The following is a 21,357-nucleotide window of genomic DNA, read 5'->3' as shown; positions in this document are numbered from 1 at the left end:
TATACGGCAATGTCACTGGAATTATACGCCAGTATTCAGAGAATTATACGGCAATGTCACAGGAATTATACGGCAATGTCACAGGAATTATACGCCAGTATTCAGAGAATTATACGGCAATGTCACAGGAATTATACGCCAGTATTCAGAGAATTATACGGCAATGTCACAGGAATTATACGGCAATGTCACAGGAATTATACGCCAGTATTCAGAGAATTATACGGCAATGTCACAGGAATTATACGCCAGTATTCAGAGAATTATACGGCAATGTCACAGGAATTATACGGCAATGTCACAGGAATTATACGCCAGTATTCAGAGAATTATACGGCAATGTCACAGGAATTATATGCCAGTATGGCAGCAGAGGATACCATAGGATACAAGAGGATATCAGTCCAGTGACCACTGACCAGTCACACCACTGTGACTGGTCACTGGACTGATGCTGTACAAGACACTACCCCTGGTCTGATGCAAGACAACACAGCTAAAATGCAAAGGACTTATACAGCAGCCAGCAGCACTGGGGACATATAGCAGCAGAGGACACCAACACTGTGACTGGCTGGACTGATGCAGCATAAGACACTGACTACACTGGACTGGACTGAGCAGCACAAGACAGCAGTAAGTAGACTCGCCACCCCACTTTCCCACCCCCACACAGACACTGAGGACAGAGATACGTCCTCTCACTACACTCTCCGAGACTGGAGTGAAAATGGGCGCGATGCGCGGCTCCTTATATGGAATCCAAATCCCGCGAGAATCCGACAGCTGGATGATGACGTATTTATGGGGTGGGTGTGGGGTGCAGTGACCCCTTTGTCGGTATGGCTGGGTGGCTTCAGGTCGGCACACCCTAACACTTTATTAACACTTATGATTTTCCCTATCACTTTGTATATATTTTTGTATTATTTTAATCACACTTCACTTACATAGCACTTGTGCTTCTTATTAACCCTTATTAATTTTCACCTGTGTGCTGATCTGGGGTAGCCGGCCTGTGCCGACGTGATGGGGTCCTGCACCCCGGACCCATACCTAGTATTAGGGACCCCCAGTGACGGAGACGCCTTGCCGATCGGCCTGGGGGCTTAACACTATATCTGCAGATATACGCAACTAAGATCTCCGTATTATCTGATTATTATGTAGTATTATTTCTCACTCAGTGTGCATTAGGGAACACAAATTGTTTTTTCTTACACAGAATTACCCCTCCCTTTTAGCACCTGAGTGACATCACAATCTGATTGAGCAGCTTGCCAATATATGTGCATTGTATTTAGAGAGGCATGGATGGGTCAGCATTAGGAGGGATTGCTGACTCCAGAGTGCCATTGGAGAAGTTAGGGGTGTCTCCAGGTAAGCTGGCTCTCAGATGCTGTAGGAGCCATTATCATGTGGCCTTACACTGGGCATTCAGACCCAGACATGTGTAATTATTTATGGGGTGGGTGTGGGGTGCGTGACCACTATGTCGTTATGGCTGGGCGGCTTCAGGTCGGCACACCCTAACACTTTATTAACACTTATGATTTTCCCTATCACTTTGTATATATTTTTGTATTATTTTAATCACACTTCACTTACATAGCACTTATGTGCTTCTTATTAACCCTTATTAATTTTCACCTGTGTGCTGACCTGGGGTAGCCGGCCTGTGCCGACATGATGGGGTCCTGCACCCCGGACCCATACCTAGTATTAGGGACCCCGAGTATTAGGGACCCCCCTCCCCTCGGTGTCTACCTTCAATTCAGCGCCGGCCCGTGAGCCAATCAGAGCTCATGGTCCGGCAGCCAAGGCTCCTCATTGGCTGCCGGACCGCGAGCTTTGATTGGCTCACGGATCGGCGCTGGATTAAAGGTAGACACCCGCATCGCCGCCAGAGACTGAGGGGCAGGAGAGGTGCAGGTTGCACTCTCCTCCCCTCACGCACAGGATCAAGACAGCAGCGGTGAGCAGCAGAGGAAGGGGGGGGCATGTGTACCTGGCACTGGGGGCATATCTGGCACTGGGGGGGACATGTGTGTCTGGCACTGGGGGCATATCTGGCACTGTGGGGCATTTCTGTATCTGGCACTGGGGGCCTATCTGGCACTGGGGGGACATGTGTATCTGGCACTGTGGGGCAATGTGTATCTGGCACTGTGGGCAATGTGTATCTGGCACTGTGGGGCAATGTGTATATGGCACTGTGAGGCAATGTATATCTGGCACTCTGGGGGCATTTGTGTATCTGGCACAGTGAGGCAATGTGTATCTGGCACTGTGGGGCAATGTGTATCTGGCACTGTGGGCCAATGTATATCTGGCACTGTGGGGCAATGTATATCTGGCATTGTGGGGCAATGTGTATCTGGCACTATTGGGGTCATATGTGTATCTGCCCCTCCCCCCATATGTGTATCACGCCCCCAATTGCATTGGCCACGCCCCAAGTGGCATTTGGCCACACCCATTTTTTTTGTACAGTACCTATAAGAATTTTTTTCTACTTGCACCACTGCTCTACCGTGACTGTACTTACCCGATTTGCTTCTACACTGGGGACAGGAACAGATGACTGGCGTTTTGTTTAACATTAATAATGGTGGTTTTGCTGGAACTCTGTCAAATCACTGTGACTTTTGCAAATGAAGAACCGGAAATGGAGAATTTGAAAAGGGATGGGTGATCTCACATTCTTACACACTGCGCAAAGGAGTGCAGATTTCTAATATGGTTGGTTTCTGTTGCTATAATAAAATGCAATGTTAAATGAAATAATAAACCAATAAACTTCATATAACCTGGATTATCTTGAATGAAACACTTATTGTTGAATATATAGTATAATCACATCTTGCACATAGAGCGGAATCAACTAAAAGTTGGTGGAAGGTGAATTTCCTCTTTGAGATCTTGGGTTTGACTTCAGACTTTGACTTTTAACTTTTAATATCACTAGTAACTTTCCGCAGAACGATGGCCTTACTGGCATGCACAGTTGTGACTGCCTCTCTTGGGATAGCCATTAATACTAGAGATGAGCGGGTTCGGTTTCTTTGAATCCGAACCCGCACGAACTTCACTTTTTTTTCCACGGGTCCGAGCGACTCGGATCTTCCCGCCTTGCTCGGTTAACCCGAGCGCGCCCGAACGTCATCATGACGCTGTCGGATTCTCGCGAGGCTCGGATTCTATCGCGAGACTCGGATTCTATATAAGGAGCCGCGCGTCGCCGCCATTTTCACTCGTGCATTGAGATTGATAGGGAGAGGACGTGTCTGGCGTCCTCTCCATTAGAATAGAGATAGATAGATTAGATAGAGAGAGATTGTGCAGAGTCGCAGACAGAGTTAGTTTACCACAGTCAGTGACCAGTGCAGTTGCTAGTTAACTTTTATTTAATATAATATATCCGTTCACTTCTCTCTGCTATATCCGTTCTCTGCCTGAAAAAAAAAACGATACACAGCACAGTCAGTCACACAGTGTGACTCAGTCTGTGTGCACTCAGCTCAGCCCAGTGTGCTGCACAGTCATCAATGTATAAATTAAAAGCTTATAATTAATTGTGGGGGAGACTGGGGAGCACTGCAGGTTGTTAGCAGGAGCCAGGAGTACAATTATATTAATTAACAGTGCACACTTTTGCTGCAGGAGTGGTGACCAGTGCCTGACCACCAGTATAGTATTGTTGTATACTACTAATATCTCTTTAAATATCAACCAGTCTATATTAGCAGCAGACACAGTACAGTGCGGTAGTTCACGGCTGTGGCTACCTCTGTGTCGGCACACGGCAGGCAGTCCGTCCGACCAGAATTGTATTATTTATTATTATATACCTACCACCTAACCGTGGTTTTTTTTTCATTCTTTATACCGTCATAGTGTCATCCTAATTGTTACGAGTATACTACTATCTCTTTATCAACCAGTGTACAGTGCGGTAGTTCACGGCTGTGGCTACCTCTGTGTCGGCACACGGCAGGCAGTCCGTCCGACCAGAATTGTATTATTTATTATTATATACCTACCACCTAACCGTGGTTTTTTTTTCATTCTTTATACCGTCATAGTGTCATCCTAATTGTTACGAGTATACTACTATCTCTTTATCAACCAGTGTACAGTGCGGTAGTTCACGGCTGTGGCTACCTCTGTGTCGGCACACGGCAGGCAGTCCGTCCGACCAGAATTGTATTATTTATTATTATATACCTACCACCTAACCGTGGTTTTTTTTTCATTCTTTATACCGTCATAGTGTCATCCTAATTGTTACGAGTATACTACTATCTCTTTATCAACCAGTGTACAGTGCGGTAGTTCACGGCTGTGGCTACCTCTGTGTCGGCACACGGCAGGCAGTCCGTCCGACCAGAATTGTATTATTTATTATTATATACCTACCACCTAACCGTGGTTTTTTTTTCATTCTTTATACCGTCATAGTGTCATCCTAATTGTTACGAGTATACTACTATCTCTTTATCAACCAGTGTACAGTGCGGTAGTTCACGGCTGTGGCTACCTCTGTGTCGGCACACGGCAGGCAGTCCGTCCGACCAGAATTGTATTATTTATTATTATATACCTACCACCTAACCGTGGTTTTTTTTTCATTCTTTATACCGTCATAGTGTCATCCTAATTGTTACGAGTATACTACTATCTCTTTATCAACCAGTGTACAGTGCGGTAGTTCACGGCTGTGGCTACCTCTGTGTCGGCACACGGCAGGCAGTCCGTCCGACCAGAATTGTATTATTTATTATTATATACCTACCACCTAACCGTGGTTTTTTTTTCATTCTTTATACCGTCATAGTGTCATCCTAATTGTTACGAGTATACTACTATCTCTTTATCAACCAGTGTACAGTGCGGTAGTTCACGGCTGTGGCTACCTCTGTGTCGGCAGTCGGCAGGCAGTCCGTCCATCCATAATTGTATTATTATTATAATATATACCACCTAACCGTGGTTTTTTTTTCATTCTTTATACCGTCATAGTGTCATACTAGTTGTTACGAGTATACTACTATCTCTTTATCAACCAGTGTACAGTGCGGTAGTTCACGGCTGTGGCTACCTCTGTGTCGGCAGTCGGCAGGCAGTCCGTCCATCCATAATTGTATTATTATTATAATATATACCACCTAACTGTGGTTTTTTTTGCATTCTTTATACCGTCGTCATAGTGTCATACTAGTTGTTACGAGTATACTACTATCTCTTTATCAACCAGTGTACAGTGCGGTAGTTCACGGCTGTGGCTACCTCTGTGTCGGCAGTCGGCAGGCAGTCCGTCCATCCATAATTGTATTATTATTATAATATATACCACCTAACCGTGGTTTTTTTTTCATTCTTTATACCGTCGTCATAGTGTCATACTAGTTGTTACGAGTATACTACTATCTCTTTATCAACCAGTGTACAGTGCGGTAGTTCACGGCTGTGGCTACCTCTGTGTCGGCAGTCGGCAGGCAGTCCGTCCATCCATAATTGTATTATTATTATAATATATACCACCTAACCGTGGTTTTTTTTTCATTCTTTATACCGTCGTCATAGTGTCATACTAGTTGTTACGAGTATACTACTATCTCTTTATCAACCAGTGTACAGTGCGGTAGTTCACGGCTGTGGCTACCTCTGTGTCGGCAGTCGGCAGGCAGTCCGTCCATCCATAATTGTATTATTATTATAATATATACCACCTAACCGTGGTTTTTTTTTCATTCTTTATACCGTCGTCATAGTGTCATACTAGTTGTTACGAGTATACTACTATCTCTTTATCAACCAGTGTACAGTGCGGTAGTTCACGGCTGTGGCTACCTCTGTGTCGGCAGTCGGCAGGCAGTCCGTCCATCCATAATTGTATTATTATTATAATATATACCACCTAACCGTGGTTTTTTTTTCATTCTTTATACCGTCGTCATAGTGTCATACTAGTTGTTACGAGTATACTACTATCTCTTTATCAACCAGTGTACAGTGCGGTAGTTCACGGCTGTGGCTACCTCTGTGTCGGCAGTCGGCAGGCAGTCCGTCCATCCATAATTGTATTATTATTATAATATATACCACCTAACCGTGGTTTTTTTATACCACCTAACCGTGGCAGTCCGTCCATAATTGTATACTAGTATCCAATCCATCCATCTCCATTGTTTACCTGAGGTGCCTTTTAGTTCTGCCTATAAAATATGGAGAACAAAAAAGTTGAGGTTCCAAAATTAGGGAAAGATCAAGATCCACTTCCACCTCGTGCTGAAGCTGCTGCCACTAGTCATGGCCGAGACGATGAAATGCCAGCAACGTCGTCTGCCAAGGCCGATGCCCAATGTCATAGTACAGAGCATGTCAAATCCAAAACACCAAATATCAGAAAAAAAAGGACTCCAAAACCTAAAATAAAATTGTCGGAGGAGAAGCGTAAACTTGCCAATATGCCATTTACCACACGGAGTGGCAAGGAACGGCTGAGGCCCTGGCCTATGTTCATGGCTAGTGGTTCAGCTTCACATGAGGATGGAAGCACTCAGCCTCTCGCTAGAAAACTGAAAAGACTCAAGCTGGCAAAAGCACCGCAAAGAACTGTGCGTTCTTTGAAATCCCAAATCCACAAGGAGAGTCCAATTGTGTCGGTTGCGATGCCTGACCTTCCCAACACTGGACGTGAAGAGCATGCGCCTTCCACTATTTGCATGCCCCCTGCAAGTGCTGGAAGGAGCACCCGCAGTCCAGTTCCTGATAGTCAGATTGAAGATGTCAGTGTTGAAGTACACCAGGATGAGGAGGATATGGGTGTTGCTGGCGCTGGGGAGGAAATTGACCAGGAGGATTCTGATGGTGAGGTGGTTTGTTTAAGTCAGGCACCCGGGGAGACACCTGTTGTCCGTGGGAGGAATATGGCCGTTGACATGCCAGGTGAAAATACCAAAAAAAATCAGCTCTTCGGTGTGGAGGTATTTCACCAGAAATGCGGACAACAGGTGTCAAGCCGTGTGTTCCCTTTGTCAAGCTGTAATAAGTAGGGGTAAGGACGTTAACCACCTCGGAACATCCTCCCTTATACGTCACCTGCAGCGCATTCATAATAAGTCAGTGACAAGTTCAAAAACTTTGGGTGACAGCGGAAGCAGTCCACTGACCAGTAAATCCCTTCCTCTTGTAACCAAGCTCACGCAAACCACCCCACCAACTCCCTCAGTGTCAATTTCCTCCTTCCCCAGGAATGCCAATAGTCCTGCAGGCCATGTCACTGGCAAGTCTGACGAGTCCTTTCCTGCCTGGGATTCCTCCGATGCATCCTTGCGTGTAACGCCTACTGCTGCTGGCGCTGCTGTTGTTGCCGCTGGGAGTCGATGGTCATCCCAGAGGGGAAGTCGTAAGCCCACTTGTACTACTTCCAGTAAGCAATTGACTGTTCAACAGTCCTTTGCGAGGAAGATGAAATATCACAGCAGTCATCCTACTGCAAAGCGGATAACTGAGTCCTTGACAACTATGTTGGTGTTAGACGTGCGTCCGGTATCCGCCGTTAGTTCACAGGGAACTAGACAATTTATTGAGGCAGTGTGCCCCCGTTACCAAATACCATCTAGGTTCCACTTCTCTAGGCAGGCGATACCGAGAATGTACACGGACGTCAGAAAAAGACTCACCAGTGTCCTAAAAAATGCAGTTGTACCCAATGTCCACTTAACCACGGACATGTGGACAAGTGGAGCAGGGCAGGGTCAGGACTATATGACTGTGACAGCCCACTGGGTAGATGTATGGACTCCCGCCGCAAGAACAGCAGCGGCGGCACCAGTAGCAGCATCTCGCAAACGCCAACTCTTTCCTAGGCAGGCTACGCTTTGTATCACCGCTTTCCAGAATACGCACACAGCTGAAAACCTCTTACGGCAACTGAGGAAGATCATCGCGGAATGGCTTACCCCAATTGGACTCTCCTGTGGATTTGTGGCATCGGACAACGCCAGCAATATTGTGTGTGCATTAAATATGGGCAAATTCCAGCACGTCCCATGTTTTGCACATACCTTGAATTTGGTGGTGCAGAATTTTTTAAAAAACGACAGGGGCGTGCAAGAGATGCTGTCGGTGGCCAGAAAAATTGCGGGACACTTTCGGCGTACAGGCACCACGTACAGAAGACTGGAGCACCACCAAAAACTACTGAACCTGCCCTGCCATCATCTGAAGCAAGAAGTGGTAACGAGGTGGAATTCAACCCTCTATATGCTTCAGAGGTTGGAGGAGCAGCAAAAGGCCATTCAAGCCTATACAATTGAGCACGATATAGGAGATGGAATGCACCTGTCTCAAGTGCAGTGGAGAATGATTTCAACGTTGTGCAAGGTTCTGATGCCCTTTGAACTTGCCACACGTGAAGTCAGTTCAGACACTGCCAGCCTGAGTCAGGTCATTCCCCTCATCAGGCTTTTGCAGAAGAAGCTGGAGGCATTGAAGAAGGAGCTAACACGGAGCGATTCCGCTAGGCATGTGGGACTTGTGGATGCAGCCCTTAATTCGCTTAACAAGGATTCACGGGTGGTCAATCTGTTGAAATCAGAGCACTACATTTTGGCCACCGTGCTCGATCCTAGATTTAAAGCCTACCTTGGATCTCTCTTTCCGGCAGACACAGGTCTGCTGGGGTTGAAAGACCTGCTGGTGACAAAATTGTCAAGTCAAGCGGAACGCGACCTGTCAACATCTCCTCCTTCACATTCTCCCGCAACTGGGGGTGCGAGGAAAAGGCTCAGAATTCCGAGCCCACCCGCTGGCGGTGATGCAGGGCAGTCTGGAGCGACTGCTGATGCTGACATCTGGTCCGGACTGAAGGACCTGACAACGATTACGGACATGTCGTCTACTGTCACTGCATATGATTCTCTCAACATTGATAGAATGGTGGAGGATTATATGAGTGACCGCATCCAAGTAGGCACGTCACACAGTCCGTACTTATACTGGCAGGAAAAAGAGGCAATTTGGAGGCCCTTGCACAAACTGGCTTTATTCTACCTAAGTTGCCCTCCCACAAGTGTGTACTCCGAAAGAGTGTTTAGTGCCGCCGCTCACCTTGTCAGCAATCGGCGTACGAGGTTACATCCAGAAAATGTGGAGAAGATGATGTTCATTAAAATGAATTATAATCAATTCCTCCGCGGAGACATTGACCAGCAGCAATTGCCTCCACAAAGTACACAGGGAGCTGAGATGGTGGATTCCAGTGGGGACGAATTGATAATCTGTGAGGAGGGGGATGTACACGGTGATATATCGGAGGGTGAAGATGAGGTGGACATCTTGCCTCTGTAGAGCCAGTTTGTGCAAGGAGAGATTAATTGCTTCTTTTTTGGGGGGGGTCCAAACCAACCCGTCATATCAGTCACAGTCGTGTGGCAGACCCTGTCACTGAAATGATGGGTTGGTTAAAGTGTGCATGTCCTGTTTTGTTTATACAACATAAGGGTGGGTGGGAGGGCCCAAGGATAATTCCATCTTGCACCTCTTTTTTCTTTTCTTTTTCTTTGCATCATGTGCTGATTGGGGAGGGTTTTTTGGAAGGGACATCCTGCGTGACACTGCAGTGCCACTCCTAGATGGGCCCGGTGTTTGTGTCGGCCACTAGGGTCGCTAATCTTACTCACACAGCTACCTCATTGCGCCTCTTTTTTTCTTTGCGTCATGTGCTGTTTGGGGAGGGTTTTTTGGAAGGGACATCCTGCGTGACACTGCAGTGCCACTCCTAGATGTGCCCGGTGTTTGTGTCGGCCACTAGGGTCGCTAATCTTACTCACACAGTCAGCTACCTCATTGCGCCTCTTTTTTTCTTTGCGTCATGTGCTGTTTGGGGAGGGTTTTTTGGAAGGGCCATCCTGCGTGACACTGCAGTGCCACTCCTAGATGGGCCCGGTGTTTGTGTCGGCCACTAGGGTCGCTTATCTTACTCACACAGCGACCTCGGTGCAAATTTTAGGACTAAAAATAATATTGTGAGGTGTGATGTGTTCAGAATAGGCTGAAAATGAGTGTAAATTATGTTTTTTGAGGTTAATAATACTTTGGGATCAAAATGACCCCCAAATTCTATGATTTAAGCTGTTTTTTAGGGTTTTTTTAAAAAAACACCCGAATCCAAAACACACCCGAATCCGACAAAAAAAATTCGGTGAGGTTTTGCCAAAACGCGGTCGAACCCAAAACACGGCCGCGGAACCGAACCCAAAACCAAAACACAAAACCCGAAAAATTTCCGGCGCTCATCTCTAATTAATACCCTCTTATATATGCAAACACATGATGTGCAAGGGTAATTTGTCTATAGGAAACTGCTGGGGGAAAAAAGAAGTCAGAGAAGGACACGTTTAGATGGCGTCCAGATGTTTCATAAAATAAATGACTCTAGTTTTGCTAATTAAATATCTCACGTGTAAGAGAATGATCTCAGTTTGACTTTGCATACTGTAGTTCAACTTTGTTTCAACACAATATTATGTACTTAATCATTAATCAGATAGCCATGCTCACCTAACGCTTGATTTATTATTGGAAATTCATGAAACCATCTAAAGCGTGGAGAAGTGGCAAATTAACCACAGATTGGTTCCACAGTTATGTCCTCTTAGAACAATGCTGCAGTTGTTCCAGCCTCATTTGGCACACTAGGTCCCCCTAGACTCTGCTAGCATTGGGCAACTTTTTGTGTCTTTTTTGACGAAAATGCATCTTATTCACAAAAAATGCAGCTAGGATGCACCAGGAGACTGTGCTGATTAATTCCTTGCGCTCCACATACAGACTCTGTCGCACACAGATATACAAGTGTCGCATATCAAATTAATATGTCTCCTGGTGCATCCTAGTCTTTTCGTTGCATTTTTGGCAAAAAAAAAAAAAAAGATGCCCAACGCTACCAGAGTTGAACGGGACCTGGCGGATCATTCATGCTAGGCAGCTCTCACTTTGGGTGGGATGTATTAACATACATCGCCACCCCTCGCAGTGATATTAATCGCATATGTACTAACATATGCGATTAACATCACAATGCGGTGATGGAGGTCCCCCGCGATACCTGTGAGGTGGTGTGTGGGGGGTTTCCGTCACTTCCCTGGGGCCTCCACACTCCTCCCAGGCTGGGAAGCAGCAGCAGGATATCCTGGGCTTCTCCTCATCCTCCCTGCAGCTGGGAGGACCTCCGGCTGTGTTGCTAGGGGGAGGAGGAGTTTGACTTCCAGGTCCAGGCTGCCTAGATGGAGGTATGCTGGGGAGGGAGGGGGGGGGGGGGGAGGCGTCAGCGGCGCATGGTGGCGGGATGCGGCGGCCAGTGGTAAGAAGCCCATAGGCTTCTATAGGGCATCGCCATCAAATGATGGCTATACCCTGTGCGGCAAAAATGCGGCTCCGGTGGTATGTATGTATGAAAATGTGGTAAAACTCCCGAAAACGGGGGTTTTACCGAATTTTCTCGTAAGTACATCCCGTTGTTTGTGGCATATTGAGGACACATCTGTAACTAGCATTTTATAGACTGGAACTTCTCTACTTGTCCACTTTGATGCATTTTTCTTGTCACTAAAGAGATACAGTTCGTCTCCCTCCCATTTAAGGTTTATAAATTGTAGAGATGTGCGCCTGCCCATTTTTCGTTTTTTCCCCCCCTCCCCCGTGTTTTGGTTTTGGATTGGTTTAGCAAAAACCGCCCTTGTGTGTTTTGGTTCTAATTTTTTTTTAAATCATAAAAACTGCTAAAATCACAGAATTTGGGGGTGTTTTTGTTCCTACAGTATTATTAACCTCAATAACATTCATTTCCACTAAATTCCAGTCTATTTTGAATACCTCACAGCTCACAATAATGAGATTTATGGTAAGAACTTACATTTGTTAAATCTCTTTCTGCGAGGTACACTGGGCTCCACAAGGATTGGACAATGGGGGTGTAGAGTAGGAACTTGATCCGAGGCACCAACAGACTCAAAACTTTGACTGTTCCCAGAATGCACAGCGCCGCCTCCTCTTTAACCCCGCCTCCCTGCACAGGAGCTCAGTTTTTAGTTAACCAGCCCAATGCAGTAGCAGGAAAAGAGACGACAACGGTTAGTAGCCACATACACCACACTCCACGACAAGAGAAGTGTCAGCGGCTAATGCCATACCAACCCAAAGAAGCTAAGTGCGTCAGGGTGGGCGCCTTGTGGAGCCCAGTGTACCTCGCAGAAAGAGATTTAACAAAGGTAAGTTCTTACCATAAATCTCGTTTTCTGCTGCGGGGTACACTGGGCTCCACAAGGATTGGACAATGGGGATGTCCTAAAGCAGTTCCTTATGGGAGGGGATGCACTGTAGCGGGCACCAGAACCCGGCGTCCAAAGGAAGCATCCTGGGAAGCGGCAGTATCGAAGGCATAGAACCTTATGAACGTGTTCACGGAGGACCACGTAGCCGCCTTGCACAATTGTTCAAGGGTCGCACCACGTTGGGCCGCCCAAGAAGGTACAACAGACCGAGTAGAATGAGCCGTAATGTAAGCAGGAGCTGACAGACCAGCCTGCACATTAGCATGTGCAATCACCATTCTAATCCATCTGGCCAGGGTCTGCTTGTGAGCAGGCCAGCCACGTTTGTGAAATCCAAACAAAACAAAGAGAGAATCAGATTTTCGAATAGAAGCAGTTCTCTTCACGGAGAGACGGAGAACCCGTACCACATTCAAAGACCGCTGTTTGGGAGACAAATCAGGAGAGACAGTGGTGGTCATTCCGAGTTGTTCGCTCGCAAGCTGCTTTTAGCAGCTTTGCACACGCTAAGCCGCCACCTACTGGGAGTGAATCTTAGCATAGTAAAATTGCGAACGAAAGATTAGCAGAATTGCGAATAGACACTTCTTAGCAGTTTCTGAGTAGCTCCAGACTCACTCGGCAACTGCGATCAGTTCAGTCAGTTTCGTTCCTGGTTTGACGTCACAAACACACCCAGCGTTCGCCCAGACACTCCCCCGTTTCTTCAGACACTCCCGCGTTTTTCCCAGAAACGGCAGCGTTTTTTCACACACACCCATAAAACGACCAGTTTCCGCCCAGAAACACCCACTTCCTGTCAATCACATTACGATCACCAGAACGAAGAAAAAACCTCGTAATGCCGTGAGTAAAATACCTAACTGCATAGCAAATTTACTTGGCGCAGTCGCAGTGCGAACATTGCGCATGCGCAATTAGCGGAAAATCGCTGCGATGCAAAGAAAATTACAGAGCGAACAACTCGGAATGAGGGCCAAAGGCCGGAACCAGGGCCGGTTCCGGGGCTTCTGGCGCCCCGGGTGGCATTAGGGGGTGTGGCTTCGTACAGGGGGCGTGGTCATTTACGCCCCCTGTACAGACTGAAATGATGTGCGGTGCGCGATGATGTCATCGCGCACCGCACAGCAAAGGTCCTCTCCACGAAGGGAAACTAGACGCGTACGCGTCAAGTTTCCCTTCCCAGCGGCAGCAGGGGGCAGCGGCCAGCGGCAGCAGGGGGGCAGCGGGCAGCGGGGGGCACACAGCAGCAGCGGATCTTGCCCTGGTGCGGCGCCCTCCGGCTGGCGCCCTGCACCCTCCAGAAGGCGGCGCCCCGGGCAAAAGTCCTGCTTGCCCGTGGCAAGATCCGCTACTGGCCGGAACCACAATCTCCTGATTAAGGTGGAACGAAGAAACCACCTTAGGTAAATATCCAGGACGAGTCCTAAGAACCGCCCGGTCACGGTGAAAAATCAGATATGGGGAACTACAAGACAAGGCACCCAGATCCGACACTCTTCTAGCAGAGGCAATAGCCAGCCAGAACACCACCTTAAGGGAAAGCCACTTAAGGTCAACTGAACCCAGGGGTTCAAACGGAGGCTCCTGCAACGCCTCCAAAACCACCGAGTCCCAAGGAGCCACAAGCGGGACATAGGGAGGTTGGATACGCAACACACCCTGAGTGAAAGTATGAACATCAGGTAAAGTCGCAATTTTTCTCTGAAACCACACCTGCAGAAATATGAACCTTGAGGGAGGCCAGACGCAGGCCTAAATCTAGGTCCTGCTGCAGAAAAGCCAAAAGTTTGGCTGTACTAAACTTGGAAGCGTCATAATTATTAGATGCGCACCAAACAAAGTAGGAATGCCAGACCCTATAGTAAATCCGAGCAGAAGCCGGTTTCCGGGCCCGCAACATAGTTTTAATGACCTCTTCAGAAAAACCCTTAGCCCTCAAGACGGAAGCTTCAAGAGCCACGCCGTCAAAGACAGCCGGGCTAGGTCCTGGTAGACACAGGGGCCCTGAACGAGGAGGTCTGGGCGTTGTGGAAGTAGAAATGGACGCTCTGACGATAGGCCTTGCAGGTCTGAGAACCAGTGCCGTCTGGGCCACGCTGGAGCTATGAGAAGCAGAATTCCTTTTTCTTGCTTGAACTTCCGAATTACCCTGGGCAGGAGTGACACCGGAGGGAACACGTACGGCAGCCGAAACCTCCACGGTACCGCCAGCGCATCCACGAATGCTGCTTGAGGATCCCTTGTCCTTGCTCCGAAGACCGGAACCTTGTGATTGTGTCGAGACGCCATCAGATCTACATCTGGAAGACCCCACTTTTCCACTTGGAGTTGAAACACTTCTGGATGGAGGCTCCACTCGCCGGCATGCACGTCCTGACGACTGAGAAAGTCCGCTTCCCAATTCAGGACTCCCGGAATGAATATTGCCGATATGGCCGGTAGATGGCGTTCCGCCCAACGTAGAATCCGTGAGCCTTCCTTCATTGCCAAACGGCTTTGAGTGCCGCCTTGATGATTTATGTAAGCCACTGTGGTGGCGTTGTCCGACTGTATTTATTTATTTATTACCAGTTATTTATATAGCGCACACATATTCCGCAGCGCGGTTCTGAATTAAATGCTGGGCCAGGTTCAACGAATTGAAGACCGCCCGCAATTCCAAAATGTTGATCGAGAGGAGAGATTCCTCCTTGGTCCACCGACCGTGAAGGGAGTGTTGCTCCAGCACCGCGCCCCAACCTCTTAAACTGGCATCTGTCGTCAACAGGACCCAGTTGGATATCCAGAAGGGACGGCCCCTGCACAACTGTTGGTCCTGGAGCCACCAAAGTAGCGACAGTCGGACCTCCGGAGTCAATGACATCATGTGAGACCTGATCCGGTGAGGCAGGCCGTCCTACTTGGCTAGAATCAGCCTCTGGAGGGGGCGAGAATGGAATTGAGCATACTCCACCATGTCGAATGCTGAGACCATGAGGCCCAGCACCTGCATCGCCGAATGTATCGACACTTGCGGATGAGAAAGGAAGCAACGAATCCTGTCTTGAAGCTTCAGGACTTTCTCCTGAGACAAGAACAACCACTGGTTGTGAGTGTCCAATAGCGCTCCCAGGTGCACCATGCTCTGAGCAGGGACCAGGGAGGATTTCTTCCAGTTGATGAGCCATCCGTGGGCTTGTAGAAACCGGACCGTCATATCCAGATGACACAGGAGAAGTTCTGGGGAATTTGCCAGGATTAACAAGTCATCCAGGTACTGTAGTATCCTGACCCCTTGACGGCGGAGTACCACCGTCATCACCACCATTACTTTGGTGAAGACTCGCGGAGCCGTTGTTAAACCAAAAGGTAACGCCCGAAACTGGTAATGAAGGCTGCCGAATATCAGGTATTGCTGAGGTGACGCTGCTATAGGAATATGCAGGTAAGCATCCTGTATATCCAGGGAGACCATGTAGTCCCCAGGTTCCAAGACCAGAACTATAGAGCGAAGGGTTTCCATACGGAACTTGGAAATCTTCACAAACTTGTTCAATGCCTTGAGATTGAGAATGGGCTGGGAGGACCCATTCGGTTTCGGGACTAGAAACAGCGGAGAACAGTACCCCCGGGCCCTCTGAGCAAGAGGCACCTGTACTACAACTCCTGTATCCAGGAGGGTCTGTACCACCGAATGCAGAGTGTTTGCCTTTGTCTGGTCCGACGGGACGTCTGTCTGGCAAAATCAATGAGGGGGTCGGTTTTTGAAGGCTATGGCGTAACCTCGAGTAACGACTTCCCATACCCAGGCATCTGAAGTGGTCTTCAACCATTCCTGGGTATACCCTAGAAGCCGGCCCCCCACCCTGGGATCCCCCAGGGGGAGGCCCGCCCCGTCATGCGGCAGGCTTATCGGTCTTGGAAGCTGGCTGACGGGCAGCCCAGGCTCTTTTGGGCTTCGGCTTACCAGGTTTGGAAGTGCGGGCCCGCTTGTGGTACGCCTGACCTTTTGCTTTACCTGAAGGGTGAAAGGGGCGAAAGGACGTACCTTTAGCCTTCGACACAGAAGGAGCGGTATTTGGTAGACAGGCAGTTTTGGCAGTAGCCAAGTCAGCCACTATCTTATTTAAGTCCTCCCCAAACAGAATATCTCCCTTGAAAGGGAGTACCTCCAGGGTTTTTCTAGAGTCCAGATCCACAGACCAGGATCTCAGCCACAATATCCGGCGAGCCAGGATTGACGTAGTAGAGGCCTTGGCTGCTAGGATACCGGCATCCGAAGCCGCCTCTTTAATATAGCGAGAAGCTGTGACAATATATGACAAGCATTGTCTAGCATGGTCAGAGGAGATTTCAGTATCTAACTCCAAGGCCCACGCTTCAATAGCCCCGGCAGCCCATGTAGCTGCAATAGTGGGCCTTTGCGCAGCACCCGTGAGGGTGTAAATCGCTTTCAGACAACCCTCCACACGCTTATCCGTAGGCTCTTTTAGAGACGTGACGGTAGTGACAGGCAGAGCTGAGGAAACCATCATCCTGGCCACATGTGAGTCCACTGGAGGAGGCGTTTCCCAATTCTTAGATAGCTCTGACGCGAGGGGATAGCGAGCCAGCATCTTCTTGTGAGGCACAAACTTCGTACCCGGGTTTTCCCTGGGTTCCTGACGTATATCCACTAGGTGGTCAGAGTGAGGTAAAACTTGTTTAACCACCTTCTGACGCTTGAACCTATCTGGTTTCTTAGTAGGGACGGATGGCTCGGGATCATCCGTAATCTGTAGAATTAACTTAATAGCCTCCAAAAGATCAGGAACATCCACATGTGAACTACCCTCCCCATCAGCCGTATCTGAGTCAGAATGAGTATTGTGTGTGGAGCCGCACTAGTCAAATAATTTTCTTAAAGTACCACATTAGGTATTACAATGAAAAAACCAATATACATACAGTTATCAAGTAAATCTTAAACTGCTAATAATTGGCGGTGCTCCCAGGAATTTTGTAGGTTATACTACAATTGGAGAAGGCAAGAGAAAAAGACAAAAAAACGTTTTTTTGGGAGCACTCATTTGTTATGATAGAGATAATATATGTAATATTAAAACATAACCTTTCATTAAATCTTGAATAAAAAAACTTTTGGACAAAAAAGAAATGGGACTCGTGTGTGGTGTTATCTGTTAGTGTAAATCTTATTTAACCTTTTTAACAAATGAGGTATAAGATAATTGAGAAGGTGAAAATATCATGGGGATGGTGAAGGATACCAATTGGATTCTTAGGATTCAGGGTATCCAAAAAAATCACTGTACATGCCTGAATTTGGGGATATCTGGATTGAGACAATGTAGGCTTTGTAAGAATGGAGCTCAAGAGGTTTGCAAGAAGGATGGAGCAAGGAATGCGGTAGGGCTTCTTGGTAGGAGGGGGGGCAGGGGGATTTTGAACAGGGGCCCACTACACCTGGTATTCTCAGGAGGTTTCCCGTCCTAGTACTGACCAGGCCATGCCTGCTTAGCTTCCGAGATCGGACAGGATCGGGCGTATTCAGGGTAGTATGGTAGTGGGCCAATGATGAGGGGGAAAAAAGGGGGAAAGGAAGAAGAGAAAAAGAGAGGAAGAAAAATGAACCACTTCTATTTTCTGTACTCTAATAAATCGATACCATGATGGTCTGAAATGGTTTTTCCAGACAAGAGAGTGTGTGGGGATTTTGGGAGGGAGGGCAAGTTTGATCTGTAAAATGGCCCACTGCACCTGGTATTCTCAGGAGGTTCCCCTTCCTAATACTGACCAGGCCATACCTGCTTAGCTTCCGAGATCGGACAAGATCGGGCGCATTCAGGGTAGTATGGCCGTGGGCCTTTCATAAAGAAGAAGGAGAGGTCACACTCTGCTGACTGTACTTTGCATGAATCAAGACTAAAATGGTCCGAGATGGTATTTCCAGAAAGGAATGTGTGTGAAGAAATGAAGGAGTTTAGATGGAAAGAAGAATGAAGGAGGGGGGAAAGAAAGAAAAGGAGAGATGTTGATTGTATAGGTCTTCAAATTGGAGATCAAATAATTGTGAATAAATGATCGTGGGGAAAATACCCCCCAAAAAAATTCACAGACTCGCTGTGTGATATTGTGAGAGATATACTGACAAAAGTTATACAAGTGCAGGGTTGCTTGTTAACTAGGGGAGACCCACAGGATAGATAAAGAGCTCAAGGCTGGCTCACAACAATTTGTTAGAACACACAAATGTGTACTGTTACTTGCTCCATAGAAACAGAGAACAATTAGTGGTGATGAATAAATAATGGGAAAAAATACCCCCCAAAAAATTCACAGACTCGCTGTGATGTTTGTGAGAGATATACTGACACAAATTATACAAGTACAAGGTTGCTTGTTAACTGGGGGAGACCCATGGGATAGATAAAGAGCTCAAGGCTGGCTCACAACAATTTGTTAGAACACACAAATGTGTACTGTTACTTGCTCCTTAGAAACAGATAACAGTTAGTGAGTGAAAAAAGTTTAGAGCTCAGGGTTGGCTCACAACAGATACATTAAGCCTTATTCCATCCTCTTAAGGACTGCCATAACATTGGAAAATAATAAATAAATTTACACTTAAATGTACTGCCATAACATTGAAAGATAATAAGTAATTTGCACTCAAATGCTGCTGATAGTACAAGACATGCAGATATAGATATACATTAGTGTAAGAAAAAAATATAAAAAAATATAACATAGCTGTGATTGATATCCATTTGGGGCATGAGCGGGGAGGTAGTGAAATATGGACTCTAAATAGTCCTAATACCAAAAGTGCTTCTGTTGCTATGAGATAATGCCGCAGGAGCAATTGGTTTAGGGGGAGAGAATGGATGATCAAGTCCTGGTGGTTAAGTGTGTTACCGCAGCCGAAGCATGTGCGGTCAGTGTTGTCCAGGAATCCCCCAGTGTTCGCCCGCTAGCAGTGATGAACGCGGCCGCCCGCTTCCGGACTGGGCGTGGCCGCGATGACGTCACCTAAGGACGTCTCTCGACGTACGTTTCACCTAGGTAGGCTTGGTCACGAGAGCCTCTCGTGACCAAGCCTACCTAGGTGAAACGTACGTCGAGAGACGTCCTTCGGTGACGTCATCGCGGCCACGCTCAGTCCAGAAGCGGGCGGCCGCGTTCATCACTGCTAGCGGACGAATGCTGGGGGATTCCTGGACAACACTGACCGCACATGCTGCGGCTGCGGTAACATACTTAACCACCAGGACTTGATCATCCATTCTCTCCCCCTAAACCAATTGCTCCTGCGGCATTATCTCATAGCAACAGAAGCACTTCTAGTATTAGGACTATTTAGAGTCCATATTTCACTACCTCCCCGCTCATGCCCCAAATGGATATCAATCACAGTTATATTTTTTTATATTTTTTTCTTACACTAATGTATATCTATATCTGCATGTCTTGTACTATCAGCAGCATTTGAGTGCAAATTACTTATTATCTTTCAATGTTATGGCAGTACATTTAAGTGTAAATGTATTTATTATTTTCCAATGTTATGGCAGTCCTTAAGAGGATGGAATAAGGCTTAATGTATCTGTTGTGAGCCAACCCTGAGCTCTAAACTTTTTTCACTCACTAACTGTTCTCGGTTTCTAAGGAGCAAGTAACAGTACACATTTGTGTGTTCTAACAAATTGTTGTGAGCCAGCCTTGAGCTCTTTATCTATCCCATGGGTCTCCCCCAGTTAACAAGCAACCTTGTACTTGTATAATTTGTGTCAGTATATCTCTCACAAACATCACAGCGAGTCTGTGAATTTTTTGGGGGGTATTTTTTCCCATTTTTTCCCATTATTTATTCATCACCACTAATTGTTCTCTGTTTCTATGGAGCAAGTAACAGTACACATTTGTGTGTTCTAACAAATTGTTGTGAGCCAGCCTTGAGCTCTTTATCTATCCTGTGGGTCTCCCCTAGTTAACAAGCAACCCTGCACTTGTATAACTTTTGTCAGTATATCTCTCACAATATCACACAGCGAGTCTGTGAATTTTTTGGGGGGTATTTTCCCCACGATCATTTATTCACAATTATTTGATCTCCAATTTGAAGACCTATACAATCAACATCTCTCCTTTTCTTTCTCCCCCCCCTCCTTCATTCTTCTTTCCATCTAAACTCCTTCATTTCTTCACACACATTCCTTTCTGGAAATACCATCTCGGACCATTTTAGTCCTGATTCATGCAAAGTACAGTCAGCAGAGTGTGACCTCTCCTTCTTCTTTATGAAAGGCCCACGGCCATACTACCCTGAATGCGCCCGATCTTGTCCGATCTCGGAAGCTAAGCAGGTATGGCCTGGTCAGTATTAGGAAGGGGAACCTCCTGAGAATACCAGGTGCAGTGGGCCATTTTACAGATCAAACTTGCCCTCCCCCCCAAAATCCCCACACACTCTCTTGTCTGGAAAAACCATTTCAGACCATCATGGTATCGATTTATTAGAGTACAGAAAATAGAAGTGGTTCATTTTTCTTCCTCTCTTTTTCTCTTCTTCCTTTCCCCCTTTTTTCCCCCTCATCATTGGCCCACTACCATACTACCCTGAATACGCCCGATCCTGTCCGATCTCGGAAGCTAAGCAGGCATGGCCTGGTCAGTACTAGGACGGGAAACCTCCTGAGAATACCAGGTGTAGTGGGCCCCTGTTCAAAATCCCCCTGCCCCCCCTCCTATCAAGAAGCCCTACCGCATTCCTTGCTCCATCCTTCTTACAAACCTCTTGAGCTCCATTCTTACAAAGCCTACATTGTCTCAATCCAGGTATCCCCAAATTCAGGCATGTACAGTGATTTTTTTGGATACCCTGAATCCTAAGAATCCAATTGGTATCCTTCACCATCCCCATGATATTTTCACCTTCTCAATTATCTTATACCTCATTTGTTAAAAAGGTTAAATAAGATTTACACTAACAGATAACACCACACACGAGTCCCAATTACTTTTTGTCCAAAAGTTT

General features: G+C 47.0%; 4 pseudogenes; 2 read left to right on the top strand and 2 right to left on the bottom strand.

The window, feature by feature from the left end:
• Positions 1–17,774: 17,774 nt before the first annotated feature.
• On the bottom strand, positions 17,775–17,892 carry LOC134930517 (5S ribosomal RNA; annotated as a pseudogene).
• A 176-nt stretch (positions 17,893–18,068) lies between these two features.
• On the bottom strand, positions 18,069–18,186 carry LOC134931476 (5S ribosomal RNA; annotated as a pseudogene).
• A 2,441-nt stretch (positions 18,187–20,627) lies between these two features.
• Positions 20,628–20,745, top strand: LOC134931474 (5S ribosomal RNA; annotated as a pseudogene).
• Positions 20,746–20,921: 176 nt separating this feature from the next.
• On the top strand, positions 20,922–21,039 carry LOC134930505 (5S ribosomal RNA; annotated as a pseudogene).
• The last annotated feature ends 318 nt before the right edge of the window (positions 21,040–21,357 follow it).

This window comes from Pseudophryne corroboree, chromosome 5 (genome assembly GCF_028390025.1).
Source record: "Pseudophryne corroboree isolate aPseCor3 chromosome 5, aPseCor3.hap2, whole genome shotgun sequence".
Classification (NCBI taxonomy): Eukaryota; Metazoa; Chordata; class Amphibia; order Anura; family Myobatrachidae; genus Pseudophryne; species Pseudophryne corroboree.
This window is presented reverse-complemented; position numbering and strand designations above follow the sequence as displayed.